Source organism: Toxorhynchites rutilus, chromosome 3 (assembly GCF_029784135.1).
Source record: "Toxorhynchites rutilus septentrionalis strain SRP chromosome 3, ASM2978413v1, whole genome shotgun sequence".
NCBI lineage: Eukaryota > Metazoa > Arthropoda > Insecta > Diptera > Culicidae > Toxorhynchites > Toxorhynchites rutilus.
In genome coordinates this window covers 275,705,232-275,712,613 of record NC_073746.1, presented here as the reverse complement: position 1 = coordinate 275,712,613, position 7,382 = coordinate 275,705,232, and positions in this window count along the sequence as shown.

The following is a 7,382-nucleotide window of genomic DNA, read 5'->3' as shown; positions in this document are numbered from 1 at the left end:
TATTTCGAAACATTCCAATACCTTATTTGACACAGGAGCGCTGAGTTAGAGCATTCAAAAAAGTGGACAAACCATGATCATATTTTCGACTGGTCAAACCAAAATCATTTACTTTATTGTAAATGGATTGAGGCACTGGACTGGATTATTTTTTCTCAAAGATTTGTCACTTTCTTTTTTTGCTTTAGCAGTGGTCTTAATGATTTGTCCGACACTGTAGTTATTTCAGCATATGAAAAGTGGAAAAAGCCAATGAAATTCACTGTATATCAAATACATTATTGAATTATAATGATTGGATATTCAATCTCAATTCTAACATGTCGAAAGCATCCGTTAATGCTTGTGTCCAAAAATTACCATAGCGCAAAGCACAAAAGCGCTATGATTTGATTATATGCTGTAAGCGTGTAATGTTTAGCATGTAATTAAATAACCCCAAGCATCTAATACACGTGTTTTGCACCGTCCGGACATTCGCCTCGACGCAACAGCACACGGCGAGCACACAGTTTAATAACAACTTCGGAATCCCGACAACGTGACCCTTTCGTAGTCCTGTTCTTGCCTTGCCAATGTTCAATAAAAGCGACACCACAGGTGTGAATGACCACTCGCCATCGTCGGTCGTCTTCGGTATGACTGTGCGGAGCTCATTAAACTGACCGCCGACCACCGGTTCATTAATGGGCTGCGGCGGCGGCGGTACACGGTAGCGTCTATCCTAGCCTCCCAGCTCACGGCGAACCTCTGCTTGGTTAATCATCATTAGAGGTTTGTTTTTTTTTGTGCGCTTCGTTCGTATTGATGATAAGGCTAAATTGATCGAGAATGCCACCAGGCAGGCATAATAATTTAATTCCCGTGTAGTGAGAGGAAATTGTCCCCCATCTGTTGAAGATGTTGAAAGAGCATGCAACGACGGCGGAGGGATGCTGTTTTGTTTATTATTAATATTATGCGAGTATATTGTTTTCCTCCGATCGTGTATTGGTTTGAAACTTCAGAACTGTCAGGAATGCCTTCGCTACCGGTCGGAGTACTCGAGCGGATAATTGTAATTATTCAATAGAGTAGTACTTGCTTTAGCCTTTCGATAATGAAGAAAAATTTCCATCAATTTAGATTGCTCGAAGTTATTTTCACCCTGAGTAATGAAAGAATTTAGACAATCTTCTGATTGGATCTTCTCCATGAATCTCCGTGTACAGTTCTTAGCGACGGCAAATAGGTCCATAAATCTTTCGAGGAACGAATATACCCCTCACCTTCTGCTGATCACTCGGGTACTACAAAGACCACATAATGACAAACCACCCGGGCGAAGAAGATGGCTCCAAAGATTGATGTCTAACGAATCCAGATAGAAATCGTGCAGAGTATGGAGGGAGAGAGAAAGATACCTCGCGCGAAATTTGCAGTCTCCGAGGTTCATTATCTTTCCGACTTACCTTTCCAGTGGTTCAATTTAAGGAGCTATTTGGTGAAAAATAGGTAGCATCGTTTCTAAGCAATCAATTTGCATCATAAATGTGCCTCCAGGTCAATCATTATTTTGCGATGGAACACTTGGAGTGTCTTCCGGTCGATCTAATTTCGGCCGATGGTGTAAATTGGAAGCCTGTAGCAAACATTTTGTTCATAAACTAATTGAACAGACAGTTTTCCAACTACAGCGTAAGCGTGTTCCAGTGGACACTCCACGAAACCACTCCTACCCCCATTCCGGTTGCCACTTTGTGGTTGTGATATTTGCGGTCAGCAGACTTCTGCCGAGCTCCCATAAGTATGTTGCTCACGAAATCACATCCTCTTCAGCACGCATCATCCACACTGAATACTATTTAAATGCTGCCCCCGTTTCGACATCCATAATTAACAATTGTTTGATTACAGTACAATTCATTATCATTATATATGTATCTCTCCTCGATTAAGGGCAGCTTTTCTGGTTTTCTGACCATGTAGGCAGTAGCAAACTAAAATTTGTTCAACTTATAACAAATTTATCAGTCTCATTGCGACCGGATAATTATTTTGCTTCTGTTTGTGTTGAATTCAGCTCGAAATTTGAGCCGTTAATCAACACATAAGACGGCGTTAAAGCGAGTAGGGGAAGACGGGGTAAGACCGCCCGGCGGGGTAAGACGGAACACTTCTAGTTTTATAAGAAATCCTCAGTATTTTGACAAATATGCTACGCAAGAAGCATTAATAGCTATTTTTTGTCATTTCGAAACAAAAACTTTCAGGACTTTCCCCTATTTGTTGATTTGGTTTTCTTAGGGGGGCGGTCTTACCCCGTCTTCCCCTACTGTTAATTCAAATTGAATTCGGCTTATTGGTATTGTTTCTTCGTCTTAACGATACGCGTAGTAAGCATTTAATGAATCATTACTTCAGATTCAGTCTTTTACTGAACTGTTTACCTGTGCAAAATAACACACAAAAGGTTCACAGGGCAATTAATATAATGTTTCCCACGAGTAGGGGAAGGGTGGTAAAGACGGACACCTTAAGAAAACGTTGATTTTTTCCTTGAAGTTCACAAAAAATATATAGCTATCTCACCACAAATTGATGGTCTAGGTATTTTTTCATTATAAAATTTGTTTTTGAGGCAGAAATTTTGCAAAATGAATGTGTCCGGCATCTCTGAAAAAATAAGAATGAGTCGGGAAAGATGGACACTAACTGGAAATTCAAGTTTCAAGTGTACTCGTGAGTTTTGGAGGTCTTCAAATATGCCTTAACAATGAAAGGCATATGAAAAGAGGCTAGATTAAAATCACCTAGAAGGGCTTGTAATTTTTCTATTTTCTTCATGTCTAGAATAGCTCCCGGCATTCGGAATAACAAATTCGGATTACATTTTAAAAACCGCCCTGCTGATTCGTTCATGATATCTGGTTGCAATTGCGAGCGTAGTTAGTGGGCATCTGTTTATAAAAGAAGGAGGAGTCAATCAAATTGTTTTCAAAACAAAATGTTCGCTGGTTCGATAAACTGGAAGAAAAGTGATGATAAAACACTCACGTAATGAAAAATACCACAAAAAATCACTCGATAACCATGAGCGCCTTATTTTCTGCAGACGAAAATTTACATCGAACTGCTCTTTGTAGATTACTTTTTTTGTTTTTATTAACAATTTTAACAATTTTTTTTCTAAAAATGACATTTTAAAAAAAATATAACTAAGCCGATTCGACATATCAAATTAAAGCCAATTAGTAGTATAAATATTACACTTGCGAAAAAATTGGATTTTATGGCAGAAAACATGTCATCTTTGGCAGAAAATATTGCTTTTTCATGTTCATGAGAGTCAACCGCGCAAATAATGAGCTATTTTAAAAGCTTAAAAATGGTTTGTAGGTATGCGAGCAGACATCTCTTTCTGTTTTCTTTTCTCTTTTTATTTGGGATTGTGCAAAAAAAATGTCCTTACGACGTCAATGGGGATCGAACCAAGGCGGGCTGGAATGCAAAGTTACTTTACACGACCACGCTATCCATATAGCTGCCAGCGCTATTATAAAGGAGTGTGATATTATTGCACCTCATCATAAAATGAAGTTGGAAGGTGTTTTCTAAGACGATAAAGAAGAACATGAACGAGAATATATCTTTCTCTATCTGGGCCGTGTATTTGGCAAAACTATACGGAAAGCTTTCATATGCTTTCATTTAAATGTGTCTCCTGTTTCGCTCCCTCATATTGGCTCTAGCATATATATTATACAAATGATATACATGTATTGGGGAGTAGAACATTCTATGTTATCTTCTAGCTCAGCTTAATGTAATAAATCGGGGATGCCAGAACATGTGCTAAAATTAACTTTGGGTGTAGATGTTGCAAATAGATTTTTTTTAAAGTGCAATATTTTTTTTAGCTTATTGATTTCAATTTAATATGTCGATTCTCTGAATCGGTACAGTAGTTCAAAAGTTATGAGTTTTAAAAAAAATGGGAAAAAGGATTTTTTAGACCATTGTTTAATTTTGAAAAATCATAATTCAAAAATAAAAAAAAAACAAATCTGATTTTTGGATACAATGTTTTTGGATAAAATGTAGAAATATCATAAAAAATGTAACAAATAACTGGCTTTGATTTGATATGTCGATCATCTGAATCGGCCCAGTAGTTAAAAAGATATGAATTTTTGAAAAAATCACTTTGAAAAAAAGGGAAAATTAGATTTTTCGAAAGGAAATGGTCACCCTAATAAAAAATAACAAAAATACTGGTCTAATACTTTGCGATGAAGAACAAAACAACCACTTTTCACGAAAATCTGAGAACCACTATATCGGTTTGGCATGGAATGGCTGTATATGTATCTCAATGTAGTGGTTTTATTATCGAACTATCTTTTCACTTACATACATAAATGTTTAATATTCTTGTTATTAAACTAAGGCCTCTGCATCTGTTGGCTTCATAGAACAATTCCACGCCAAATTAGCCGAAAGATATTCTATTTTAAGCAGACCCTCTCCGAATGGTTTAAACCTTGTAAGGACTACAGACCAATAATTTTGGACACCTGAAATTGTAATAAAATAACTGTTCAAGAACCGTTTGCGAAGTATTTTTGGTCAAAATCAAACCTCTGTTTGGGTGAAAGCTGTGAACGTGTTTAGTTTATCGCCGATAAAAACTTTCCATAAGGTGGCAGCTTTCAAAAATTACAATTTTCATTATACAGCTATTCCGTGCCAAACCGATATAATGGTTCTCAGATTTTCGTGAAAAGTGGTAGTTTTGTTGCTTATCGCAAAATATTAGATCCGTATTTTTTTAGGGTGCCCATTTCCATTTTATGGTGGATTTCAAATTTCACAACTCTTGAACTACTCAACCAGTTTAGATGATCGATATATCAAATTAAAACCAATGAGCAAATCATCTTTGAAATAAAATTCACATGCGAAAAATTGATTTTGTTTGCGTATTTTTTTTGTTTTTCATAGTTTAATAGGTTAAATATATGGGGCGCTATATTATTTAATTTTTTCTCGAAAGCTGAAGTTTTTCACATAAAATATCACAATCAGGAAGGCGTGTTTTTTCATTTTCTTGTCATGATTTTTCATAACTAACCGATGGTCTGAAAAATAATGTTTCTTCTCTTTTATCCAATGTTTTTTTTCAAAAATCTTAGTTTTATCCCATCTGATTTTTATTATTAGGCTCATCTTAGCAATTTAGCTGTAACAGAGTTGAATTTATCGTGTACATTTTTCTCATGTTGTATATTACACAGCAGCCATTTAGGCGTAAGAGTAACCCTATCTCATCGATACACATTTTTATCTATTACTCATTAGCCGTTTAGGCGTTAGGAGTATTCCTATTCTATCGATACACAACACATGTCGCATTTTTCAGCGTAAGAATATTCCTTTTGCTCGAATGTTCACAGTTGGACACAGCGGGACTGTTGATATGAGACTTCCATTGTTGTGTTTATAAATAGCACCGATTACCGACGCAGCAGATCGTAAGTAGAGTGACGAGGCTGGGATAACTATCACATGATAATTGATGCATGGACGTAGTAGCTAGAATAACACACAAATATGGTCAGTTGAGGGCCCTGAGTTATGAGCTCATGATTGTTCGCTTAGAAACGGACACGCAACCAATAAGGCTACGAAAACCTCCAAGTTATGAATTTTTGAAAAAAAAGCAGTTTTGCATAAAATGTAATTCGTAATGTAATAAATTTCGGACAGCTCTAAAATGGAACTGGGCAATCCTAATGAAAAAATAAAAAAATGGTCTAATACTTTGTGATAAGAACCAAACTAGCAGTTTTCACGAAAATCTGAGAATCTCTATATCGGTTTGGCATGAAATATGTCTATTCAATATTTCATTTTCTTTTTTTCGTTTTTCTTTTTTACTTTTTTACTTTTTTATTTCCCCTCATTTTTCCCTTTTTCCTTTTTCCTTTTTCCTTTTTCCTTTTTCCTTTTTCCTTTTTCCTTTTTCCTTTTTCCTTTTTCCTTTTTCCTTTTTCCTTTTCTCCTTTTTCCTTTTTCCTTTTTCCTTTTTCCTTTTTTCCTTTTTCCTTTTTCCTTTTTCCTTTTTCCCTTTTCCTTTTCCTTTTTTCCTTTTTTCCTTTTCCTTTTTTCCTTTTTCCTTTTTCCTTTTTCCCTTTTTCCTTGTTCTTGTTCCTTGTTCCTTTTTCTTTTTCCTTTTTCCTTTTTCCTTTTTCCTTTTTCCTTTTTCCTTTTTCCTTTTTCCTTTTTCCTTTTTCCCTTTTTCCTTTTTCCTTTTTCCTTTTTCCTTTTTTCCATGATTTGATTTTCATGTGTGTGCAAGCGTAAAGAGTAAACGAATGTTTTTGTATTATTCAAGTTTCAAGTTCGTATAAGATGGTAATATCCTTGCTTCGAATACCTCAAAATCGCTTATGCAAATAAAGCCATCTTTGAATTTAACCCTTTGCGGTCTTTTATCTGCTCTCAGCCACCACAGCGAAGAATAATACTAAATACTTTATTTAACGATGTAATTGTATACATTTTTTCTGAACGAATTTTAATGTCTAGTGAACTTTCCCACAAATGTAAACAGAGTTTCTATTATTAAACATAATATTATCAGCGTGGAAAAATAAAAGGATCTCATTCAAGGGAAATTAATTCCGACCGCAAAGGGTTAAATGTTTCCCGGGAGACAATTCGTCAAATTTCGGTAAAAGGTTCTTACATAAGAAGGCTCAAAAAGTGTTAAAGCTCTTAATCTTACACCATCTCACATCAGAAGACGTCTGAGTTTTGCCAAAGCTCACTTGAACCGACAGGGGAACATGGTATGTAATGACAAAGAATGTTTTCAAAAGAATACATTTTATTCAGTGACGACAACATTCCAATTTGGATTGTGCTGATGGTTTCAACGGGTTCTGGCGTGATTTACGGAAGGAGCAACAGTAGTTTTCAAACAAACGAGTTATTTGAACGAAATTAACATTTAATATACTTTATTTTAAACATTCAACAATGTATGAAAATGTCTTGTTGAAATTCTAACTGTTTATGTTACAACGAAATATATTCAGGGTGGTCTTATAGAAGTTGGACAGAGTGTATGTATGTATGTAATTATTCTGACCATTACTGTACGTCCTGCAACTTAATCTATTGACTCTTAAAACATTTGTTCGTTCTTATTAGAAAGATAGATTATCAAAATAATATAATACAACTTAGAACATGAACCATAAGGCATGCATAAAACATAATTCATCAGATTGCACAAAAATTGAGTCCCAACTTCAAATCCCCGGAGAGTGCTCAGGGAGAACGGTATTTACGGAGCCTGAATGCCACGAAGCCGCCAACAATAAACAGGTACATTG